Source organism: Salmo salar, chromosome 25 (genome assembly GCF_965601325.2).
Source record: "Salmo salar chromosome 25, fSalSal1, whole genome shotgun sequence".
Lineage (NCBI taxonomy): Eukaryota > Metazoa > Chordata > Actinopteri > Salmoniformes > Salmonidae > Salmo > Salmo salar.
Window position 1 is genome coordinate 46,532,248 of NC_138315.1, and position 14,041 is coordinate 46,546,288.

Sequence of the window (14,041 nt, forward strand, 5' to 3'; positions counted from 1 at the left end):
AGGGATGGTGCCAGGTTTCCTCCAGAAGTGATGCTTGGCATTCAAGCCAAAGAGTCGAATCTTGGTTACATCAGACTAGAGAATCTCGTTTCTCATTGTCTGAGAGTCTTTAGCGGGCTGTCATGTGCTTTTTACTGAGGAGTGCCTTCCGTCTGGCCACTCTACCATAACGGCCTGATTGGTGGAGTGCTGTGGAGATAGTTGTACTTCTGGTAGGTTCTCCCATCTCCACAGAGGAACTCTGGAGCTCTGTCAGAGTGACCATTGGGTTCTTGGTCACCTCCCTGACCAAGACCCCTCTCCTCTGATTGCTCAGTTTGGCCGGGCAGCCAGCTCTAGGAAGAGTCTTGGTGGTTCCAAACTTCCTCCATTTAAAAATGATGTAGGCCACTGTGTTCTTGGGGACCTTCAATGCTGCAGAAATGTTTTGGTACCCTTCCCCAGATCTGTGCCTCGACACAATCCTACGGACAATTCCTTCAACCTCATGGCTTGGTTTTTGCTCTGACATGCACTGTCGACTGTGGCACCTTTATATAGATAGGTGTGTGCCTTTCCATATCATGTCCACTCAATTGAATTGACCATAAGTGGATAAGAGATGGCGCTGAAGGAGATGTCTGACATTTTACAGGCTCCTAAGCAAATTGTGCTATTGTGTGTTTTTTTTGTTGCGTTATTTGTAACTTATTTTCTACATGTTTCTGCCACTGTCTCTTATGACCGAAAAGAGCTTCTGGATATCAGGACAGCGATTACTCACCTCGTACTGGAAGAAGATTATTTCTTTAACGAGTCGGACGCGAAGGATTTACTTCAGACACCCGACAAGGCCCAAATCCCAGATATTCGTGTGAAGAGAAGACTCAAATACAGGGGACGCAGCATGAATAAGAAACTGAGATATCTGGGACGTAGGTCAGGGTGCCTTGTAAGGATCCTATGGCGAGTGTGTAATCCGCTTCCACAATCAGTGCTATTAGCCAACGTGAAATCATTGGATAATAAAATGGATGAGCTCCGATCAAGACTATCCTACCAACGGGACATTAAAAACTGTAATATCTTATGTTTCACCGAGTCGTGGCTGAACGACGACATGGATAACATACAGCTGTCTGGGTTTTCGGTGCATCGGCAAGATAGAACTGCTGTCTCCGGTAAGACAAGGGGTGGAGGTCTATGTCTATTCGTAAATAACAACTGGTTCACAAAATCTAATATTAAGGAAGTCTCGAGGTTTTGCTCGCCTGAGGTAGAGTATCTCATGATAAGCTGTAGACCACGCTATTTACCAAGAGAGTTTTCATCCATATTTCTCGTAGCTGTCTATTTACCACCACCGATGCTGGCACTAAGACCGCACTCAACGAGCTGTAGGAGGCCATAAGCAAACAAGAAAATGCTCATCCAGAAGCTGCGCTCCTAGTGACCAGTGACTTTAATGCAGGGAAACTGAAATACCTTTTACCTCATTTCTACCAGCATGTTACATGTGCAACCAGCGGGGGGGGAAAAAACTCTAGACCACCTTTACTCCACAAACAGAGACGCGTACAAAGCTCTCCCTTGCCCTCCATTGGGCAAATCTGACCATAACTATATTCTCCTGATTCCTGCTTACAAGCAAAAACGAAATCAGTACCAGTGACTTGCTCAATACGGAAGTGGTCAGATGACGCAGATGCTAAGGTACAGGATTGTTTTTCTAGCACAGACTGGAATATGTTCCGGGATTCTTGAGGAGCACAACACATCAGTCACAGGCTTCATAAATAAGTGCATTGATGACGTCGACCCCACAGTGACCATACGTACATAGCTCAATCAGAAGCCATGGACTATAGGCAACATCCGCTCTGAGCTAAAGGGTAGCGCTGCCGCTTTCAAGGAGCGGGACTCTAACCCGGACAGTTATAAGAAATCCTGCTATGCCCTCCGACAAACCATCAAACAGGAAAAGCGTTAATACAGGACAAAGATTGAATCATACTACACCGACTCCGACGCTTGTCGGATGTGGCAGGGCTTGCAAACTATTGCAGACTACAAAGGGAAGCACACCCACGAGCTGCTCAGTGACACGAGCCTACCAGACGAGCTAAATGACTTCTGTGCTTGCTTCGAGGCAAGCTACACTGAAGCATGCATGAGAGCATCAGCTCTTCCGGACGACTGTGTGATCACGCTCTCCGTAGCCGATGTGAGTAAGACCTTTAAACAGGTCAACATTCACCAGGCCGCAGGGCCAGACGGATTACCAGGACGTGTACTCCGATGATGCGCTGACCAACTGGCAAATGTCTTCACTGACATTTTCAACCTGTTCTTGACCGAGTCTGTAATACCAACATGTTTCAAGCAGACCACCATAGTCCCTGTGCCCAAGAACACCAAGGTAACCTGCCTAAATGACTACAGATACTCACGTTTTGCAAAGGCTGGTCATGGCTCACATCAACACCATTATCTCAGAAACCATAGAACCACTCCAATTTACATATCGCCCCAACAGATCCACAGATGATGCAATCTCTATTGCACTCCACACTGCTCTTTTCCACCTGGACAAAAGGAACACCTATGTGAGAATGCTATTCATTGACTACAGCTCAACGTTCAACACCATAGTGTTGGTCATCACTAAGGTCATCACTAAGCTAAGGACCCTGGGACTAAACACCTCCCTCTGCAACTGGATCCTGGACTTCCTGATGGGTCACCCCCTGGTGGTGAGGGTAGGTAACAACACATCTGCCACGCTGATCCTCAACACGGGGGCCTCTCAGGGGTGCGTGCCCAGTCCCCTCCTGTACTCCCTGTTCACCCATGACTGCATGGCCAAGCACGACTCCAACACTATCATTAAGTTTGCAGATGACACAACAGTGGTAGGCAACGATGAGACAGCCTATGAGGAGGAGGTCAGATACCTTGCAATGTGGTGCCAGGATAACAACATCTCCCTTAACGTGATCAAAACAAAGGAGATGATTGTGGACTACAGGAAAAGGAGGATCGAGCACGCCCCCATTCTCATCGATGGAGCTGTAGTGGAGCAGGTTGAGAGCTTCAAGTTCCTTGGTGTCCACATCACCAATGAACTATCATGGTCCCAACACACCAAGACAGTCGCGAAGAGGGCACGACAACAACTATTCCTCCTCAGGAGACTGAAAAGATTTGGCACGGGTCCTCAGATCCTCAAAAAGGTCCACAGCTGCACCATCAAGGGCATCCTGACTGTTGCATCACCGCCTGGTATGGTAATTGCTCGGCCTCCGATCGTAAGGCACTACAGAGGATAGTGCGTATGCCAAGCTTCCTGCCATCCAGGACCTCTATAACATGTGGTGTCAGAGGAAGGCCCTAAAAACTGCCAAAGACTCCAGCCATCCTAGTCATAGACTGTTCTCTCTGCTACCGCACGGGAAGCGGTACCGGAGCGCCAAGTCTAGCCAAAAGGCTTCTTAACAGCTTCTACCCCCAAGCCATAAGACTCCTGAACAGCTAATCAAATGGCTACCCAGACTTTTTGCATTGCCCCCCCCCCCCACCCCATTTTTACGCTGTTGCTACTCTCTGTTTATTATCTATGCAGTCACTTTCCCTCTACCTACATGTACATATTACCTCAAATACCTCGACTAACCTGTGCACCCGCACATTGACTCTGTACTGGTACCCCCTCTATATAGCCTCGCTACTGTTATTTTATTGTTGGTCTTTAATTATTTGTTATTTTTCTATTTATTTTAGTAAATACTTTCTTAACACTTATTTTACTTAAAACGGCATTGTTGGTTAAGGGCTTGTAAATAAGCATTTCACTGTAAGGTCTACAGCTGTTTTTTTCAGCGCATGTGACAAATATATATATTTTTTTATTTTGAAGTTGGAGAAACATCTCAAGGATGATCAATGGAAACAGGATGCACCTGAGCACAATTTCGAGTCTCATAGCAAAACATCTGAATACTTAAAAAAAAAAGGTATTTCAGTTTTTTATGTTAAATAAATTTACAACAATTTCTAAAAACCTGTTTTCGCTTTGTCATTATGGGGTATTGTATGTAGATTGATGAGGATTTATTTTTATTTAATCCATTTTAGAATAAGGCTGTAATGTAAAAAAAATGTGGAAAAGGTAAAGGGGTCTGAATACTTTCCGATGGCACTGTATATCATATTTAGTTGGATAGAGTAGTCATTTTGTGTACATGTGGATTTACAACAATTAACTGCTCCCATTTCATGCCATCTGCTTGATTTGAATATAATAGTCATTTTCTTTGTCACAGTATAACACAGAGCATGCTGTGAATCTTCCTGAAATGGTTCAGACTTGACCCAGAGTAGGGTTACAAGGCTAAGAGTAATTTACCAAAGTTACCTGAATCTTCAGTAATTGTGTTAATTAACAGAAAGTCTATGTCAATCTATCTGTGGTAATTTATACTTGAATAACTTCAAAAAAAGGTATTGATATATATACTGAACAAAAATATAAATGCAACATGCAACAATTTCAAAGATTTAATTGAGTTATAGTTTATATAAGAAAATCAGTCAATTGAAATAAATTAAATTAGGCCCTAATCTATGGATTTCACATGACGGTGAAGGGGCGGAGCCATGGATGGGCCTGGGAGGGCATAGGCACACGCACTGTGGAGCCAGACACAGCCAATCAGAATATTTTTTCCCCACAAATGGCTGTATTACAGACAGAAATACTCCTGAGCACCCCTCCTCCCCCTCCTCAGATGATCCCGCAGGTGAAGAAGCCGGATGTGGAGGTCCTGGGCTGGCATGGTTGCACGTGGTCTGCGGTTGTGAGGCCAGTTGGATGTACTGCCAAATTCTCTAAAACAACGTTTGAGGCGGCTTATGGTAGAGAAATGAACATCCAATTATCTGGCAACAGCTCTGTTGGACATTACTGCAGTCAGCAGGGCAATTGCACACTCCCTCAAAACTTGATACATCTGTGGCATTGTGTTGTGTGACAAAACTGCACATTTTAGAGTGGCCTTTTATTGTCCCCAGCATAAGGTGCACTTGTGTAATGATTGTGCTGTTTAATCAGCTTCTCGATATGCCACACCTGTCAGGTGGATGGATTATCTTGGCAAAGGAGAAATACTCACTAAAAGGGATGTAAACAAATGTGTGCTCAACATTTGATAGAAATAATGCTTTTTGTGCATATTGAACATTTCTAGGATCTTTTATTTCAGCTCGTGAAAAATTGGGCCAACACTTAACATGTTGTGGTTATATTTTTTGTTCAGTACATAGTATTCATTTATGTTATCTGTGTCCATATAGTCCATGAGTTTCTAGTAGATAGACCATATGCGGTGGTGTAAAGTACTTAAGTAAAAATACTTTAAAGTAGTACTTAAGTAGTTTTTTGGGAGTATCTGTACTTTACTATTTCTATTTTTGACAACTTTTACTTTTAATTCACTACATAAGTAAAGAAAATAATTTACTTTTTACTCCTTACATTTTTCCTGACACCCAAAAGTAGTCATTACATTTTGAATGCTCACAGGACAGGAAAATGGTCCAATTCACTCACTTAATCAAGAGAACATCCCTGGTCCTCCCTACTATCTGATCTGGCAGACTCACTAAACACAAATGCTTCATTTGTATATTATGTCTCAGTGTTGGAGTGTTCCCCTGACTATCCGTAAGTAAATAAAAAACAAGAAAATGGTGCTGTCTGGTTTGCTTAATATAAGGAATTAGAAAATATTTTTACTTTTACTTTTGATACTTAAGTATATTTTAACAATTACAATGACTTTTGATGCTTAAGTACATTTAAAACCAAATACTTTTAGGCTTTTACTCAAGTAGTATTTTACTTGTTGACTTTCACTTTTACTTGAGTAATTTTATTTTAAGGTATCTTTACTTTTACTCAAGTATGAGAATTGGGTACTTTTTACACCACTGACCATATGGTTCAATAATTGATGGGAAAAAATTATCTCATGTCATTATTTTCAATCAACTCTGCAACTCTTCCAACTATTGACTATTTCCAAAACTGCTACCAGTTTGACACCAACACATTGACAACAAATAGATATTAATATAGTAAAATAAATTAAAGTGTGTAAAACATTTATTTGCAAATATATTTCATGCTGAAACACTCATATTAAACACCAATGGTATTCACTAAGTTTATGGTTAATATTTAGGATAATATTTTACAGCTATGCCATTCTATGTTCTGTTTTAAAATCATCTTATTTAAATATTTCATATATTGTACGTGGTAAGGCCCAACAGAGGGCCAGAGATAATTATAGACACCTGTAATAATCTGAAATACCCAAAAGGGCCACTAGATGTCATGTGATAGATTATGTAAAATCCTTGAAAGATACCGAAATTCTGGTAGTTTACTGGTAAACTTAGAAAGTTTCCAGTAATATACCATCCCTTTGCAACCTTAACCCGAAATGTGTGTGGTTGTGTCAGACAAAGCTTTTCCTTTCATTTAACAGAGTCAGGAGAGAGGGAGCGCTTCTACAGAAGCCCTCCTTTAAATTTGGTTCCAGGGATGTCAACACACTCTCATGCCACACCCAGCTTTCATGTCAGGCTGACGGTGTAGCCTGGTTTCCTAAAAGCCTATTTTCATGTTTCTGTCTCTTCAGAGTGTGTGTTGTCGTGGGGAGTACTCTAAAAGTACATTGGGTTTAGACAGATGGCAAGGTAGTGAGGATGTTTGGTAACCGTCTCCGGAACCTCAGGGAAGTGTTCTCTACAGGCCATCAGAACGCTGTCTTGCCTCAGCCAACCAGTGTTTGTTTTCCCTTGGCTGGGCTTCTTGCCATTTATTCTATTGTCCTTACACAGAGCCTCGGTCCTTATGGGTCCATTCATTCTATTGTCCTGACAGAGAGTCCTGGGTTCTCTGACATCTTCAACTCCTGGTCCTTGTTAGACACATTTATGCAAACCACTCCCATCTTAATGAATGTGTTGTTGTTTTAACAGCATCTTCAGATCCCGAATGATTGGATCGGGGCAACAAGGGCACCAGGCATTTCCATAAACTGTAGAAGCAAATAGGTCATGAGTGTGATTAATATTCAAAATACACTACTTCAAAGAGTTGTAACCCGATGCCACAGCGCTGAATACATTTTACCATTCAAATATTTTCTCATTAAAGATGCTTGGTAGCATTTTTTGCTTTAGGCTGTGTACCTTTCACACATAGCAAGTACATCAACGCAAACATGACAGTTATTTTAAGATGCACACTGCATTTAAATTAATATATCATGAAATGAGTACCACAAATCCATAAGACTAGGCCTATTTTGGATGCTGTAAATTGACATGGAAAAACAGAGTGAATATATTTTCTTATTATGTTATAGTGGTACATTGAATACATTGAGTTTAATTTAACTTCATACGACTAAGTAACAAAGCGTATTAATAAAACAATGAGAATCAATCATCTTCACATCATGACATCTAGGCTAATGCCCAAATCCTACAGTGTTTCTGAGGCGGAGCATGCCATGCAGGCTTCCACACAACCAATTACCTCTCTTGTGCTTCTTATCTATGTCACGGATCCCCCCCCCCCGGTACTGCTGATCATTCTGTTCACCAGTTCCGGAGGTCTACGTCACCGGTTTTCTAAGCTTCACTGAACGGGATTCATTATCATTAACCCTGGACTGTCTTGTCTGATTACACACACCTGGTTCCCATTTCCCCTGATTAGTATGTTATATATGTGCCCTCTGTCCCCTCTGTCTTTACGTACGAAAAAAAAATGTATGAAATGTACGCATTCACTACTGTAAGTCGCTCTGGATAAGAGCGTCTGCTAAATGACTAAAATGTAAATGTAAATGTCTTTGTCGGTTATTGTTCCCATGTCCGTTGGTGGTGTGAGTACCTATGCGTTGGTGCAGCTGTTATACTGCGTGCTTTATATATTGTGTATTATGGGTATCGTCCCGTGTCGTTCAACAAGGTTTACCCTCGCTCTTTCTTTTGTTTGGGTACAGCCCAGTGTTTTTGTATACATGTTGGAGGAATTAAAAAACCAATATCGTGTATTCCTTCGCTTGTCTCCAAAATCCTTTATACCAGCGTGACTATCTGTCTGTGAGCTCAATGTGGAGGATAATGAATTCACTGTGTGGTTCAGGTGCTTATCAAATGTGTGATATGAAATCAATCCCTCCAAAAATGTGTTACATAAGGACGTGGGATAAATTATTCAGTCTCTATTTTAGATTTCAGAATGTTTGTAAATAATTCAAGGTATCTTGAATATTTGAAAATACAGCAGTTTGTTTGGAGATTTTTCATTAATATTTATAAACCCTTTTAATTCAGAAATTGATAATTGAACACACCTTAGCTCACAAATAAATGTTTTAGAAGTATGTCATGTAAATTAGCCATGAACCATCATTTTACTGTTTAAAACTGTTGAAGAATAAAACTCTTATCTTCTAAAGATGAGAATTGAATTCAATATCACTATTGTAATAAAGATCGTAATAAATATAACGGACTTGATTCATATAACACGTTTCCTGTAGGTAAGTAGTAACGTTAATTTAACAGTGCTGCTCCCACTTCAATTATCCACATGGTGTTATTTATGGAGGCATTCTTCCACAGGGAGAATTTTCCCATCGGTCATAACGTCATTAAACTCTTTTTAAATGCACTTACTACAGGAAAACAGTCAGTGTTGGGATGGAGTGGTTGCTATAGCAACCAATACTACTTCTGGTAAGATGTTCTCATACAATATCATATTGTTGACTGGACTGGAATTGCATGTTTTAAAAATGGCCTGTTTTTGTATATTTTGTACCATTGTACCAGTCAGTTTGTGCTCAATATTTTTGCTCAATACCAACAAAGGCATTGCTTATGCTCCAAAGTGTCTCGTGAAAAAATTGTGAACATTTGTTGGAAAAGCTTTCAATGGAAACAATTTACATTTTATCTGTGCATAAAACCATTAAGCTATATACTCTTCCAAAACACTTGGACTAGTAGGCTAGTTATACAGATGAGTCCTGAATCCCAGTGTGCTGAATGTGATGTGCTCTGCAACAGGCCTGAATCCCAGTGTGCTGAATGTGATGTGCTCTGCAACAGGCCTGAATCCCAGTGTGCTGAATGTGATGTGCTCTGCAACAGGCCTAAATCCCAGTGTGCTGAATGTGATGTGCTCTGCAACAGGCCTGAATCCCAGTGTGGGCCGCCGGCCGCCCGGGCTGAATGTGATGTGCTCTGCAACAGGCCTGAATCCCAGTGTGCTGAATGTGATGTGCTCTGCAACAGGCCTGAATCCCAGTGTGCTGAATGTGATGTGCTCTGCAACAGGCCTGAATCCCAGTGTGCTGAATGTGATGTGCTCTGCAACAGGCCTGAATCCCAGTGTGCTGAATGTGATGTGCTCTGCAATAGGCCTGAATCCCAGTGTGCTGAATGTGATGTGCTCTGCAACAGGCCTGAATCCCAGTGTACTGAATGTGATGTGCTCTGCAACAGGCCTGAATCCCAGTGTGCTGAATGTGATGTGCTCTGCAACAGGCCTAAAATATTTTTGACTACAGATGGCTCACTCCGACACCATCAATGTTTGTACTGAATGTTTTCATGCATGAATCACATTTATTGTGAATACATTTCCCTGAGCCAGTGTCAAGAGAGCAGATGATCGTGCATTTCCATGCCACAGGAGGACTACAACAATAAATATTCACAACAGCACTTGGAATAGGAGTCGTCCATGAAAGTATTCGATTTATAATGAAGCATTACGGATTAATGCAGGGATGGAGCTTACTCAACAGCAGGATGAGTTGATAAGCGCTAAACCACCAATACAAGAATAATGAAAACCCCTTCTGATCGGGAGAAGGCCCCACAATGCATTACTCCTCAAGAATGAGGTCAACCATTTTGTATCGAAGAATGTTTTCTCACAGTCAAGTGAGTCAATTAAATATGCCATTGTTCAATCTGTAGGAGAAAAAAAAATCAGTTGAGACACTCCTTACTTACACACTGTAACGTTCCATGTATCCTTTTCTATAGCCTGATGCTTTGGCTTTCTATGTGTTGCTGTTCCAATCACATATCATTGTATTCACCAAGCTGATGGACTTTGCTAGACAAGTCATGTATATGCTTTTAGTATGTCTGGGCATCATACAATGACCACTGACATTTTTTTTGTTATGTTTTTTATTTTCTCTCACAACATTCACATGAAATGGTGTCGTACAGTAATGTGCAGCGATGCACAATGTTTTCCAATGTTGAGGCGATGTGAATGTACTGAAGTGCATGAATTATCCATGCTCTGAAGTTGGAACATTGAAAAGATTTTAACTTTCATCCGATGTCTGCTTTCCTGTGTCACGGTATGTCCCTTGCCGACCTGATAAAGACAGAATACATTTAGCCTCCCAAACACAGTAAAGCTCGGTATGGATGTATAATTGACCTTTGGTTGTCATTGCTTTCTCTTCCTAAAGCTTTGTTCTACTTTGTGTTTGAATTCCATAATCCATTACCGACCCATGAGATCACAATGCAGCTGTAGCCTACATTGACAGGAGTGGGTACATGGGAGAAAGTTCACATAATGTAGTCCCACTAGGTTGAGAAGAATCCTACATGCTCCGCTCTTGCTCAAGCCCTGGCACAACTTTGCGCCCCTGATGTGTCTGGTGTGTTGACATCAACCCTGTTTGGAGTCCTAATGATCAGGGGCGGACTGGCCATCTGGGATTTCAGGCAAATGCCAGATGGGCTGGTCCATTTTTGCCCCAGTGGTCATTGTTTTTTTTGTGCAAAATGAGCATTATCTGACTAATACTGGGGGCCTCGAGGGAAAAAAATGGGCCGGTGTGTTAGAAATGCCAGAGCCGATTTCTGGTCCCAGTCCGCCCCTGTTAATGATCACTGTGACCAAAATACATTAACAGCATGCAAAACACAGCCAAAAAACTGTGACCAAAATACATCAACTGCATGCAAAACACAGCCAAAAACTGTGACCAAAATACAACTGCATGCAAAACACAGAGATGCTTGCACTTTGAACCATAATTCCAGGGACACAGTACACATGGATTTAGTACTGTAGATATGTGGTAGTGGTGGAGTAGGGCCCTGAGGGCACACAGTGTGTTGTGAAATCTGTGAATGTATTGTAATGTTTTATAAATTGTATATCTGCCTTCATTTTGCTGGACCCCGGGAAGGCAGCAGCTAATGGGTATCCATAATAAATACAAACACAGTGAAATGGATTAATTTACATGTAATCCTACTGTACATTGTTCTTCTTTATCTAACCCCCAGCTCTATACATCAGCACTTATTATAAACTAGGATTCAATATGCAAACCATATGTTGAACCATGGCACCTAATTCATTGACTAGTTTGCATTTGTTATTGCCTCTGCTTGGAAGCTACCAACGGTACACTTTAGTTGTTGACTGTGTTAGAATGCATTGTGACTATCATTCTATCTTCTTTGGTGATTGGTTTTGTAAGGCACCATGGATATGGCCTGTGTGTTTGATGTTTACCATATGTACAAGATATGTGCTCTGTGTGTCTGCCACCTGAAAGTGGTATCAGGCTATTTACCATGGGATGACTGGCTTATTTGCATTCATTAAGGATCACCATTAGTTCCTGCCAAGGCAGCAGCTACTCTTCCTGGGGTCCAAACAAAATAAAACGGTACATCATACAACACATTATTACACCACTACACTACCACTATATATCTACAATACAACACATTATTATACCACTATATATCTACAATACAACACATTATTACACCACTACTCTACCACTATATATCTACAATACAACACATTATTACACCACTATATATCTACAATACAACACATTATTACACCACTACTCTACCACTATATATCTACAATACAGCACATTATTACACCACTACTCTACCACTATATATCTACAATACAACACATTATTACACCACTACTCTACCACTATATATCAACAATACAACACATTATTACACCACTATATATCTACAATACAACACATTATTACACCACTATATATCTACAATACAACACATTATTACAGCACTATATATCTACAATACAACACATTATTACACCACTACCCCACCACTATATATCTACAATACAACACATTATTACACCACTACTCTACCACTATATATCTACAATACAACACATTATTACACCACTATATATCTACAATACAACACATTATTACAGCACTATATATCTACAATACAACACATTATTACACCACTACCCCACAACTATATATCTACAATACAACACATTATTACACCACTACTCTACCACTATATATCAACAATACAACACATTATTACACCACTATATATCTACAATACAACACATTATTACACCACTATATATCTACAATACAACACATTATTACAGCACTATGTATCTACAATACAACACATTATTACACCACTACCCCACCACTATATATCTACAATACAACACATTATTACACCACTACTCTACCACTATATATCTACAATACAACACATTATTACACCACTATATATCTACAATACAACACATTATTACACCACTACTCGTACCACTATATATCTACAATACAGCACATTATTACACCACTACTCTACCACTATATATCTACAATACAACACATTATTACACCACTACTCTACCACTATATATCAACAATACAACACATTATTACACCACTATATATCTACAATACAACACATTATTACACCACTATATATCTACAATACAACACATTATTACAGCACTATATATCTACAATACAACACATTATTACACCACTACCCCACCACTATATATCTACAATACAACACATTATTACACAACTACTCTACCACTATATATCTACAATACAACACATTATTGCACCACTATATATCTACAATACAACACATTATTATACCACTACTCTACCACTATATATCTACAATACAACACATTATTACACCACTATATATCTACAATACAACACATTATTATACCACTACTCTACCACTATATATCTACAATACAACACATTATTACACCACTATATATCTACAATACAATACATTATTACACCACTACTCTACCACTATATATCAACAATACAACACATTATTACACCACTATATATCTACAATACAATACATTATTATACCACTACTCTACCACTATATATCTACAATACAACACATTATTACACCACTATATATCTACAATACAATACATTATTAATCTCATTGCAACTCCCCTCCAAGTCTCCGACCACTACCTTGTATCCTTTTCCCTCTCGCTCTCATCCAACACTTCTCACTCCGCCCCTACTCGGATGGTATTGCGCCGTCCCAACCTTCGCTCTCTCTCTCCCGCTACTCTCTCCTCTTCCATCCTATCATCTCTTCCCTCTGCTCAAACCTTCTCCAACCTATCTCCTGATTCTGCCTCCTCAACCCTCCTCTCCTCCCTTTTTGCATCCTTTGATTTTCTCTGTCCCCTATCCTCCAGGCCGGCTCGGTCCTCCCCTCCTGCTCCGTGGCTCGACGACTCACTGCGAGCTCACAGAACAGGGCTCCGGGCAGCCGAGCGGAAATGGAGGAAAACTCGCCTCCCTGCGGACCTGGCATCCTTTCACTCCCTCCTCTCTACATTTTCCTCTTCTGTCTCTGCTGCTAAAGGCACTTTCTACCACTCTAAATTCCAAGCATCTGCCTCTAACCCTAGGAAGCTCTTTGCCACCTTCTCCTCCCTCCTGAATCCTCCTCCCCCTCCCCCCCCCCCTCCTCCCTCTCTGCGGATGACTTCGTCAACCATTTTGAAAAGAAGGTTGACGACATCCGATCCTCGTTTGCTAAGTCAAACGACACGGCTGGTCCTGCTCACACTGCCCTACCCTGTGCTTTGACCTCTTTCTCCCCTCTCTCT